A 13,459-nucleotide genomic window follows, 5' to 3' on the forward strand; every position below is an offset into this window, starting at 1 on the left:
CGGGCGCGCAGGGAGAAAGGGGCCGGGGGACTTACTTCCGAGTAAGCCCAGCCGCACTCTTCCGGCAAGCCTGCGCGGGGGTGGAAAGGGAAGGGGCGGCGCGGGGCACGAGGCTCCTTGCTGCAGCTGCTGCAAAAGCCCATGCAGCTTCATGGGCGTAGGCAGGATTTAGGTAAAGGGGGTGGGGGGGCAGGCTTTATGTTAGCGGGAGCAGAACCTCACATAGTTAAGAGTTTTGTATTGACTTAATTGATTTGGAGGGAGCTGCCCATGGGCGTGGCCAGGATTTTTTTTTGGGGGGGGGCAGGAACCTCAGATTTACTGTATATTGATTTTTACTGATTGGGGGGCAGCTGCCCCGCCCCGACTATGCCCATGTGCCATTTCTCACTCCATCAGCGGAAGTGAAATATACTCAGAGTCGCAAAGTGATTTCATGCTCTTTATTCAGCTCATAGTGGTGAGGAGGAATGAATGAAAGTCCCCTCAAAGTATCTGCTTTATATACATTATTTACACAATGGGCTGCACATGATTGGCTAATTCCGGGATTCTACTGTAAGCCAATCAGGTTGTGGATTCACTTCAATCTGGAGCATGATTGGGTGGTTCTTGCCAACCAATCATACTGCTGCATTGTTCTAGGACCAATCAGACTGCTGCATTCTGAAGCCTATTGTTCTAGGACCAATCAGACTGCTGCCTTTTGGATCCTATTGTTCTAGGACCAATCAGACTGCTGCAGTTTGGATCCTATTCGACTCAGTACATAACAGGAAGCCTTGGGTCCAGATTGCCTGAGGTTGTTGTCTTGCGCTCTGCACTGGTGGTGGCAACTAGGTGCACCTGTGCTGCGTCTGGACAGGGCCAGCCCACCCATAGGTGCTAGCGGTGCCGGGCACCTGGCGGAGAGCCCGGGGCCCGAGAGCTGAGTTTGGGGAAGAGCCCACCCGTCGGAGCGCTGGGCCTCAAGTTTGGGGGCAGCCGAGCCAGCAAGACGCTGAGGCGGACAGCCGGCTCCGCCCTCCTGTGTGCCCGGGACTGGGCAACTGGGGGGTGTGTGTGTGCCAGGCGGATCTTTGCACCCTGGCACCGCATATGCTTAAGACAGCCCTGCCTATAAGGCAAGGTAAGGCCACCGCCTCAGTCGGGGCAACAGATGCAGATGCAGGTCTCTGCCCACCACCCTCGTGTTCCAGATGTAGACCTTGGGTCACCCCATCTTCCCTGGAGGCATAGGCACCAACTCTGGGCTGAGCCCCCCCTCCCCCAGTCTTGAGGGGCTTGGCCTCATCAGGTGGTGGGGTCCTGTTGGGCTGTGCGGGGCCTCCCTGCAGCTGTGGTGGGCCTCACAGCCTCCTCCCACTGCGTGCATGCGCATCATGCATGTGATGACACACACGGATGCCGCCCCCTTCCAAAGCTAGGAGTATGCTATGGGGTCTAGGAACCAAGATGAGAAATGGTTGAAAGAGTCAGGTATGATTAGCTGGAAGAGGAGAAGATGAAGAGACTTTTTAGTAGGTTTTCAAATATTTGAACGGTTGTTACGAACAAGATGGAGTGGGTTTGTTCATTTAAAGCACCTAGGAATTGTAGTTCACCTATCACAGAGTTACTTTTCCCAGCACCCTTAACAGACTACAGTTCCCAGGATTCTTTGGGGGCAAGCAGTGTGGAGACAGCCCTAGGAAGCTGGACTACTGCAGGGGTCCGTGGGGACTGTCCGTGGGGTGGAGGTTCCTCCTCCTTAGTCTCAGTGTCCTCATGGGCACCATCAACTGCTCTTCCGGCTTCTAAAATCACATGATTCTCCATGTGAGGACAAGTAGTCCTTCAGCTATTCTGCTCTTAGGCAAGTTGGAACAGAAATTTTACAGGGCTTCTGCACTTTGGGGGTATCAATGGGTTCTTAATGCAGTTGTCCTATTTAAAAAAATGGGGAACTCCAGATGTTTTGCAGGAGGCATTCAAGCACATGCCAGACGTCTAAGTGTGTGCAGTTAAAGTGGGTGAACATGCACAGCAAATTCACTTTTTAAAAGAAAATGAAAAAAGGATGGGCAAATGCACTGAAAAGTGTGGGATGAACATATGATTAGTGGGAAGATGTATAAACACCACAGATACAGATCAAGAGGAATACCCGTTGTCGTATATGGCAGGACAAATACTCAGTAAATACCAGATACAGTATGGTCTAACCAGCATGTAAGCTTCCTGATAGCCAACTGGGAGGAATGATCACTCAACAAGTTTCTCTGGAGGAACTCTACCACGGGGGCATGGCCTTGGATCAGTAGTTTAGGGGCAAATTCAGATGTGCATTGTTTCTTCGCACTCACAGGACAAATCCTGCACAGCTACCCACCCTTCTAAGATTATCCAACCTTCTAAAAGCATACAATATTATAATTAGACAATAATAATTACAATAATATAATAATTAGCAATAATTATTAGCAATGCATTGCAATAATTATAATTAGCAATGCATTGCAAAGTTCAATGCAGATGTCCACGTGCTGCTTTTAAGCTAAATCTGCAACAGTGCTACCTCAGGTTAAGTACTTAATTCATTCCGGAGGTCCGTACTTAACCTGAAACTGTTCTTAACCTGAAGCACCACTTTAGCTAATTGGGCCTCCTGCTGCTGCCACGCCGCCGGAGCACGATTTCTGTTCTCATCCTGAAGCAAGGTTCTTAAACTGAAGCACTATTTCTGGGATAGTGGAGTCTGTAACCTGAAGCGTATGTAATCTGAGGTACCACTGTATTTCCTGTGTGAGAGCCAGTGTGGTGCAGTGGTTAAGAGTGGTAGTCTCGTAATCTGGTGAACCGGGTTCCCGTCTCTGCTCCTCCACATGCAGCTGCTGGGTGACCTTGGGCCAGTCACACTTCTCTGAAGTCTCTCAGCCTCACTCACCTCACAGAGTGTTTGTTGTGGGGGAGGAAGGGAAAGGAGAATGTTAGCCGCTTTGAGACTCCTTCGGGTAGTGATAAAGCAGGATATCAAATCCAAACTCTTCTTCTTCTTCCTGCAGTAATGATTGGGCAAATGATTTGGAGTGCTCCAGTATCTTCTTTTGGAGTGATTTAAGTTGTGTTTTCCTTGACGCTTCTCCTGAAGCTAACGTACCTTGTTTTTTCAGTGTTCCTTAATACTTAGCTTTGGAGCATACAAAAGGACTTCTCGGTGTCCTTCCTGCACGTCTTCTCCAAAGTGACCTTAGGCGTCAATCCTTTGTTGCTGACTCACTTCCTTTCATAGTCATTGACTCCAATCACCAGAAAAGGCAAGAGGGCTTCTCATTCAGTGGTTAAAAAGCTCTCCTTTTATGCCGGACTGGTGGCTCTAGGATGCTGGAAACGGGGCCCCTGCCACAGAAATAGAAATGGGACTTTAGGCTCATCCCACAACCCTGTGGCACTACCCCTCAGCCTAAGATTATATGTAAAAGGAGCAAGCCCATACATCATCAGACACTCTGTTCTAGAGGCAGCTTCCCAAAGGTCCATTTCAACCACATTTGCTTTGCTCGTCGCTTTAAGACATACACCGCTTTCCATCTCTGCTCAGGGTCTGGAAAATATTACATGTTCTTTTTTGGCAGTGATGAAATAAACAACAGTTCACTCTGAACTCAGTAGCTGCTTAATTTCGCTGCAAAGCAATTATGGAGGCTAATAGATTCCTTGCAGGGTTTTCACTCTTAGGATCTGTGCTGTTAATGCCAGTGTTTGAGGTTTATCTTCCTGTCTGTTTGACCTCATAAGAAAAAATCCTACCAGATTTCATCATGTTTAATTATTAAAGTAACCCTTTGGGATGCCAGTTAGGATTTTGGACATGGCTTTGGGTAAGTGCTTCTCTTGGTGTTAATTAGAAAAGCTGATTGCCAAAGAACCTCCAGCACAAATAGCTACTGTTGTCTAACAGCCTGCACATGGGATTGATGCTTATACACTGAAGACAACTTACTTTTCCATCTTTTGCAGGTTAGGTCAGAATGAGGCCCCACTGAATCCTTTCCTCCCTGGAAAGGGTGCATAGAATGGCAATCTCACAGAGCTGCCCTGCCCCTTTCTTCCCAAGCACTTTGTCATTGAGTCTCTTTTCCACCTGTCAAATTTTAGAGGGTCTGTTTCTGTTTGCATTGGGGCAGGAAGCCTTGCAGCACCCGTGGCTTTGCTAAAGAGGAACAAAGCTCCCTTCCTTTTTTTATTCGGAAACTTTGTACTTGTCTTATTACGTAAGATGACTTTTCTGTGTGGTAGCTGAAGAAGTGTGCATGCACACGAAAGCTTATACCCAGAACAAACTTAGTTGATCTCTAAGGTGCTACTGGACATTTTTTATTATTATTATTTATTTTGACTATGTAGTATGGTTACTGGCCAGGGGACGCAGGTGGCGCTGTGGGTTAAAGCCTCAGCGCCTAGGACTTGCCGATCGAAAGGTCGGCGGTTCGAATCCCTGCGGCGGGGTGCGCTCCCGCTGCTCGGTCCCAGCGCCTGCCAACCTAGCAGTTCGAAAGCACCTCCGGGTGCAAGTAGATAAATAGGGACCGCTTACCAGCGGGAAGGTAAACGGTGTTTCCGTGTGCGGCTCTGGCTCGCCAGAGCAGCGATGTCACGCTGGCCACGTGACCCGGAAGTGTCTCCGGACAGCGCTGGCCCCTGGCCTCTTAAGTGAGATGGGCGCACAACCCCAGAGTCTGTCAAGACTGGCCCGTACGGGCAGGGGTACCTTTACCTTTTTATGGTTACTGGCCAACCCAATCTCTGCTGAGCAGTGCATGAGATACCAAGGGTATTGGCACTTAACTAGGGTTTAATCCATGGGTAGGCAAACTAAGGCCCGGAGGCCAGATCAGGCCCAATTGCCTTCTAAATCCGGCCCGCGGACGGTTGGGGAACCAGCGTGTTTTTACATGAGTAGAATCTGTCATTTTATTTAAAATGCACCTCTGGGTTATTTGTGGGGAACAGGAATTGATTCATTTTCTTTTTTTCCAAAATACGGTCCGGCCCCTGCTGACCCCTTTAATCTTCAGAAGATTAAGGCACAATAGAGGCTATAGTGTCTTTATGAAACATGGTGTATTTACACATATTTACAACCTGAAGCCTTCAGTGAAGGGGCGTGCAGAACATTGCAGGCAAAGAGTGTTTCTTGTTGCTTCTCCCATAACTCCAGCCAACTGGAAGCAGAAGCCAACCATGCTCCCAGTCTCTCTTGAGTATGGCCTCTCCCAGCCAACCCGCATGGAGTTCTCCCCTGCTGCTTCTTTCCAGAACCCCTTGCCAAATGCAAATCCCGCTTCTGTTTGCATCATTGCTTTCTGTGAGCCTGGAAACCTCCTCCTCCTGTCTCTGCCTGCTAAAAATTTGTGTTGTCAATTGCCCAAATACTTCCCTTAATACTCCGAATATTACTCCTAATATTTCCCTTAATACTCCAAATATTAGTTACATTATAACATCTACTAATTTAATAATTTAGGGGGATTCTCCCCACCAAAGCTCATAAAAGTATGCTACAGGAAGGACGGCTTGCTCTTAGAATAAATGGCAAAATAGTGATATACCTAGGAAGCTGCTTTAGCGAGTCAGACCATTGGTCAGTTTAGCTCAGTATTGTCTATAGTGACTGGCTTTCTATCTCTGGGATTTCAGATGGTCTTTCTTTCCTAGCTCTACCTGGATATTAAAATGGGTTTTTTCCATGCAAAGCAGGTGCTCTACTACTGAGATATGGCCCTTCCTCTAAACCTGGGAATTACGGGTTTTGGGCTATGTGTAAAAGGAGATTGGAATGCTCTCCCTTTAGAAATGTTGCTTAATGAAGAATATCCTTACTTGTTAGAGAAACAAGGACGTGAAAATGAAGGGAGGCATGGAAACAAGATGGAATAGCAGGCCCCTAAAAGTTCTGAAGAAACATCCATACTCGGGAGGAACAAGGCACCCTGAGCAGGTTGGTGGGATGGCAAAGTAACAGCGACTTGCCTTCTTTTGTGACATCTCTTGCTGCCGTCTTAAAATCCACTATCCCAGGGGTGTCTAGGGTGGGAGTCTGAGTATGTGTCAGAGAGGAGAGAGCAGAGGAGGCTTTTGTTTATTTTATTTATCTTGCTGCTTATAATCTGTTTAGATCTTGGTTTACTTTGTTACTTATACCTTGTTTGTTCATGTTTTTGTCCTTTCTTTTAGACAGATATTTAGAGATGAGGTCATGTTACTAAAGTGGGTATTTTAGATTAGAGTCTTGCAAGTTGTCTGGGGTGGGGGGACGACTCCCACTTTGTCAAACTGCTGGAAAACAGAAAGGAAAGGAAGAGTGTGGTCACTGCTTCACTGGAGTTAGACCGTGCACTGCCGGAGATGCTTGTGCACTACAGGGTCTCATGGAACTGGCAGATCATGCAGGAGGTTTCTGCATAGTGAAGTGTCTGAGGAGGAACATAAAGATTGAGAAGGCATTGCTGGGGGAGTGAGAATATGGAGAGGTTTGATAAGGTTGATACAGTAATGCTAAAAATCCATAATCTGTTCTCTCTCCTTTCCACATCCTCTCCTGAATCTACAGATCCATCTCTATGAAAATGATCTTCGCCATCAGGATCACCAAGAAATCTTTAAATTGATGCTGAGGGGCCTCCTTTCAGAGGCCCCAACCATCAAGACATTAACATGCATGTTGAAGTGAATGTGTTGATGGTGTGACATTACGTCTCATTTCAGCAGAGCGGCTCACCCCTCCAACCCGTGTTTTGTCAGCAGAATCACCCACTGTTCACCCCTTGGGTCCTTCCACTGCCGGCAGACAAGCTGAACACCCTGGAAACTTCTGGACTAGAACACTCCATGACGGGTCGTAGTCTGTGCTCCTGTTTTCTCGAGACAGATGAAGTTGCAAGATGAGAGAAAAAGGTGGAGATCTTGGGAGGCAAAAGTTCCAGGCGGTGCAGCAAGGGGTTTCCCCTCCTCAAATTTGAACAAAACTGAGAACTGAACAAAGAGTAGAGGGGAGAACCTCAGCGCTCTGAATGAAAAGCACTCTCACTTGCCAACGCCTTGAAACCCGAGCGAACAGCACTGGTCTACTCTGCAAAAATAGGGAATTAAAAATCAACCAACTGCATCTCAATAACAAGCAGAAAGCAAGGAGCAAATAGGTACGTGAAGGGGATGGCAGCAACCACGAAATAACAATGAAAAGTGAGGGAAGGATTAAGGGGGTCTATCTCAATGCAGTTGTTAAACTGTAACACTACGCTGTGAAAATGCCAAGGATGCTTATGCACTACAGCAGGGGTCAGCAACGTGCGGCCTATGGGCCAGATGCAGCCCACGGACTGTTTTACCGGCCCACGAGCTGCCCCCAAACTGAGCCGCCCGCCTAGCGAGCCCTGCATGCTGCACTAAACCAGCGTGGTGTGGGGACTCACCGAGTGGCGCCAGAAATCGCGTCTGCGCACGTGCAGATACCAGAAATCACATCTGCGCATGCCCAGACAGAAATCACGCCTGTGCAGAAGCGATTTTCGGCATCCGGGCATGCGCAGAAGTGATTTCTGGCATTGCGCTCTGCCAGTCTGGCCCACGGACGATCTCCGTGGGAGTGATCCAGCCCATGGCCAGTAAACCTTGCCAACTCCTGCACTACAGGGTCTCATGGAACTGGCAGATCGTGCAGGAGGTTTCTGCATAGTGAAGTGTCTGAGGAGGAGCATAAAGATTGAGAAGGCATTGCTGGGGGAGTGAGAATATGGAGAGGTTTGATAAGGTTGATACAATAGTGCTAAAAATCCGTAATCTGTTCTCTCCCTCCTTTCCACATCCTTTCCTGAATCTACAGATCCATCTCTATGGAAACAATCTTCGCCATCAGGTTGACCAAGATATCTTTAAATTGATGCTGAGGGGCCTCCTTTCATTTTTATTTTTTTAAAGATATTTATTAAGATTTTATAAGCAAAAAAGGATTACAGAATAAAAAAATAAAAAATAAAAATAGAAGGCAAAGATACAAAAATACAAGTTAACAAATACAAAATACATAAAAAAGAATAAATGAAAAATAAAAAACATTAAAAACAAATCAGTCTTTTCATGACTTGTATTTCATTTACTTATTTTCCTGACCTCCACACACCTCCCTTTTTTGTATACCTGTTCACATGGTTAATTCAGCAAATTCTTACCATCTTTGTTTTTATCTTAATTTTATATCATAACATGTTTAACTTCATATTGTCATCTAGTTATCAATCCATTTTTACATATTCTTTTAACTTTGTTGCGAAAACCGTCTCATTTCAATCAATCCTACATCATTTTAACATTCATTAATTTTACAATATTTCTGCAAATAGTCTTTAAATTTCTTCCAATCTTCTTCCACCAACTCTTCTCCCTAGTCTCGGATTCTGCCAGTCATTTCCGCCAGTTCCATATAGTCCATCACCTTCACCTGCCATTCTTCCAAGGTGGGTAGATCTTGTGTCTTCCAATACTTTGCAATAAGTATTCTTGCTGCTGTTGTAGCGTACATAAAGTTCTATCCTTCTTTGGCACCAATTGGCCGACCATGCCCAGGAGAAAGGCCTCTGGTTTCTTCAAGAAGGTATATTTAAATACCTTTTTCAATTCATTATAGATCATCTCCCAGAAAGCCTTAATCCTTGGGCATGTCCACCAAAGGTGAAAGAATGTACCTTCATTTTCTTTACATTTCCAACACTTGTTATCGGGCAGATGATATATTTTTGCAAGCTTGACTGGTGTCATGTACCACCTGTATATCATTTTCATAATACTCTCTCTTAAGGCATTACATGCCGTAAATTTCATACCTGTGGTCCACAACTGTTCCCAGTCAGCAAACATTATGTTATGTCCGACATCTTGTGCCCATTTTATCATAGCAGATTTCACCGTTTCATCCTGAGTATTCCATTTCAACAGCAAGTTATACATTCTTGATAATATCTTAGTTTTGGGATGTAACAATTCTGTTTCCAGTTTTGATTTTTCCACCTGGATCTGAGGGGCCTCCTTTCAGAAGCCCCAACCATCAAGACATTACCATGCATGTTGAAGTGAATGTGTTGATGGTGTGATGTTACGTCTCATTTCAGCAGAACCGGCAGGGAGGCTCACCCATCGTACAGTCCTTGGGTCCTTCCCCTGCCGGCAGGCAAAGCTGAACGCCCTGGAACAGCACTACCCCACATTTCTGGCAAGGGATCTCTCCTGGTGTGCAAGAGGGATGGCGGCCTTGATTCTGAGGGGCTTTTTCCTCCTATAGAGCTGAGCCTTTGCATGATAACAAGCTGAGGAGAAGAGGGACCTGGCTGTCAGCAGCATCCAATATCTGCTGGCATGTGCAGGGAAGTTTCCCAACCTGATCTTATGCATCTCGCCTTCATTCCCTTATTTCAAATACTTTGAGGACAAATGACACCAGAGGTGGGTGTAGCATGGTCTCCCCGTGGGGCCATGAAGGTTCAGGTGGCATTTTTTGCCCTCCCTCTTGGTGATGCCCTTTGGCCTCTGCCCACTAGGCAATAGAGCCCATAGAGCAGGCATAGGCAAACTCAGCCCTCCAGATGTTTTGGGACAACTCCCATCATCCCTGACCACTGGTCCTGTTAGCTAGGGATGATAGAAGTTGTAGTCCCAAAACATCTGGAGGGCCAAGTTTCCTTTGAGGTAAAGGAGTGGAGCTGAACATCTGGATCTCACTTAGTTCTGCTTTGGATTTCTCTTGTACCAACTCTCTGGGTTGGGCTGTACGTGCCCCCCCAAAGGACCTGGTTTTCTTGTCTCAGCAGTCTGCGCCCATTAAAGATACCTTCTTTCCAGAACTGGCCTGGCTGTGCCCCTGAAACAGAAGCTAAGATCCCCATGTGGAACTCAGAATGAACTGATAGGCCTCACTTTCCACACTAAAGCCATCATCTGTAGCTTAAATGGGACCTGAGTACGGCCTGCTTCACAGCTGTAACATGGAGTCTTGAAATCCCAGTCTTTCACCATGGCCAAAAAGCAGGGAGGGGATGGGGAGGCAGCTACCAGCTGCTGTGTCAATGTTCAGGTTTTTGTATGAAAATACAATGAACTCAGTTCTGATGTTGCAAATAATTCATTGGGCTGAGCAGGTGCTTACAGGCACTCTGTTCATCTGTGCATCAGTTTTGCACCTGGTTTGGGTTGGAACATGGGGCGGGGGGGGGGGGGGGGAGATACAGTAAAATACAAAGCCAAGCCTGAAGTCTGCCCGTCCCTGTTAGGAAGAATAAACTGTATCAAGTGTTATAAATAGCAATATGCTGTTTGACTCATCTGCTTTTGTGTGCCTGTATAATTAGTGGTGCAGACACTCTCTGTGGGTCTGAGCTTGGGAAGCCTAAAGGAACAGAAGGTCATGAGGAGCAACTGGATGAGGGGAAAAATTGAATACCACAAATTGACTTGCAATAACAAACCTCTGAAGAGCGGGAGAGGCAAAGCCCAGGGCGAGCAGGCAGATTTCTCCTTTTTCCAGTCTTTGAGTCCTCATTAAAAGTAATCAGGATTTAAGTGCGAACTCCTCCTAATATCCACATTTTTGCAAACCAATTCCCCCTAATGCAACACAATTTTGAATATTATTTTCATGAACATACAGCATAGACATTTGTGGGCTTTGCTGGGCCTTGCAACGGCAGCAGATCTCACAGGGCCTCCCGGCAGCAGGTCTTGCCAGGCTGCGTGTTCAGTTTTTTTTTTTTTAATGGGGCTATACATTTAAAGAAAGTAAACAAACAAGCCACACCCCGCCAGCAGTTGCTTCCGAGCAATTCCAAATAAAATGAACGGGAGCCGTGCAAAAGCCCAGTCATATGCCGTGGGGGTGGGGACTCGATTTCTTTCTTTGTGGTTCTGCTAATGGAGGCTGATCTGGCGATTACTTAAGAAAAGTGGCTCAGGTTAATGGGAAGGAAAGTATTGGCTGGGGGGAAAGAGATTGATGAGAAAGGCAAGATTAATTCTTGCTGCGCAGTCTGGGGTCAGCAGGATAGCGAAGATACAGCGCATGGAAAATTGAGCGCTGGTCTTTCCGTTACTGATATTAAAAGGCAAGCATTAGACATGCATCTGGAAATAATCTGCTGTTTTGCACAGGGAAGTGCATTTGTGTGTGGACCTCTCAGGTCTCCTGCTTGAGGCTTCTGTGTTCATTCCTCCCCCTCCTTCTACCACAGGTGCCCAAATTAGGAGGGGGAGGAATCATTCCATTTTGGTTTCTCATTAAGTTCAGGTCTCCACAAAAGCTTGAGATTTTTAAAAAAGTCCTCATGAAGATTTGTCAGCATTTTTGTGCATGTTTCTTCCAATATACATATTTTGGTGTGCTATTTTGCCCAATATACAAATTTTTGCAAGCGATGTCCCCATCATATAATTCATTTTTGTTATGCAGAGTTGGCAAAGTGAACAGATAAACTTCGTGAAAAAGACAATAGTGATTTTGAAAAATAATGGGAACCTTTTACATCATATTTGCAGAAGCAACAAAAAAACATAGAACCATTGGCAGGATTTTAATAAACATTTGCAACTTTATTTATGAAAAACAAGAAACACAACAGTACGACAACATAGAAGTATATACAAACAGCAGAATGTAATATGAGATGCAATAAATCAGGGATGGAAGTTGAGGGAAGTAAGCAGGAAAGGGGGAAATTGAAATTTGAATGTAATGTAATGATTATAGATATTGTTATAAGAGAAAAAAATCTAATAAAAATGAATTCATTTTTGTAAGTTTGTTTTTAAACTAATATACACATTTATGCACACTTTCTTCTGGTATGTGTATCTTTCCACATACTATTTGGTTGACAAACGGGCTGACCTTGGACCAGTCACCATCTCTCAACCTGTCTCACAGGCTTGTTGCGAGGATAAAAAAGGGTGGGCAATGTATTCTTTCGAGGGAAGGCAGGGGAAAAAAGAAGGCAGTAAAATAAATTGTGAACAAAAGGAGGTATGTAATACACAAATCTTGAATTCCACTATAAGTGAATGCTTAAAATACATAAAAGATATGGTAAAACAGATGGCCAATGCAATTTTGACATTTCACAACAGGAAATACAGACAATGATGGACTTTGAATAGCTTTTTTAAAAAACACCACTACCAAGGATCATCGCAGATACATGTATATGATATACACCACTGAACATTGCTGAAAGCTCCTTTCAGAGAGCACAGCAAAAGGAATGTGTGCACTGCAGGGAATGATGGTTTTATAGTAAGCAGCTCCAAGCAGCCCTTTGTAAATCTGTCATCTGTGCTGAATCCGGAAGGACTGCACTCACTCATCATGGGAAGATGTCAAAAGTCACTGAGTGAGCAGCAAACATTCCATCCAACTGGCCCTGCGCTTCTTGTTCTGTGCGGCAAGGACCAAACGCAAATAACTTTGACTATTGTGGCTCCAAATAAGCCAGAAGTTCAGCACTGTGCTGCTCTAGCAATTTGCATACTTCCTTCAATTGTGCGGGGCATAATGGCAAAGCTGATGGCGGGGGAAAGATCTGACTCATGCATACCTACAACTAATATAAGTGGTGCGCCTGACGCAGTAGAAATTCAAGCATGGAAAATGGCAAGGTTATCGGAAGCCTTTGCGGCCTGCTTGTCTCCTCTTTGGTTTCTACTAGGGCTGAGCAATTAATAATTTTGAATTATGGAGCTGGAGGAGACTCTTGAGAGTCCCATGGACTGCAAGAAGATCAAACATGTCCATTCTTAAGGAAATCAGCCCTGAGTGCTCACTGGAAGGACAGATCCTGAAGCTGAGGCTCCAGTACTTTGGCCACCTCATGAGAAGAGAAGACTCCCTGGAAAAGACCCTGATGTTGGGAAAGATGGAGGGCACAAGGAGAAGGGGACGACAGAGGACGAGATGGTTGGACAGTGTTCTCGAAGCTACCAGCATGAGTTTGCCTAAACTGCGGGAGGCAGTGGAAGACAGAAGTGCCTGGCGTGCTCTGGTCCATGGGGTCACGAAGAGTCGGACACGACTAAATGACTAAACAACAAAAAGGGCTGACCAACAGAACCGGTCAAAGCCCAGGTCCTGAACCATATCATGCCAATTCTGGGGGATCTGGGCTTTGGTTAGGTTGGCTGTTGGGACAGCCGTGGATTGCCTCATGTCGGTCCAGCTGGAGTGATTCAGGGCTGTCAAAAGGCAGGGCAGACAGGCAGTTGTAGGAAAGGAGGAGAGGCTGGCAGCTTCTCCAAGCTCTGCTCTTCTAGCACATTCCCTGTGGAGCAGCTCCCAACTGCATTGAAACCTCCACTCATCAGCTGATGTGCAGAAGGTTCTCTGCACTGCGGTTGGAGGATGGAGGAGACACTGTGTGTGTTGGAGGATGGAGGAGACACTTCC

At 45.9% G+C, this 13,459-nt stretch overlaps 1 long non-coding RNA gene across 1 annotated transcript; it reads left to right on the forward strand.

The window, feature by feature from the left end:
• The first annotated feature begins 25 nt into the window (after nucleotides 1-25).
• LOC307203983 lies at nucleotides 26-6,936 on the forward strand. Its single transcript, XR_013833417.1, has 3 exons — nucleotides 26-172; nucleotides 5,870-5,980; nucleotides 6,593-6,936. It is a non-coding gene; the product is annotated as an uncharacterized lncRNA (long non-coding RNA).
• Nucleotides 6,937-13,459: the final 6,523 nt, after the last annotated feature.

Source organism: Podarcis cretensis (assembly GCF_951804945.1).
Source record: "Podarcis cretensis genome assembly, chromosome: 15".
Taxonomy (NCBI): domain Eukaryota; kingdom Metazoa; phylum Chordata; class Lepidosauria; order Squamata; family Lacertidae; genus Podarcis; species Podarcis cretensis.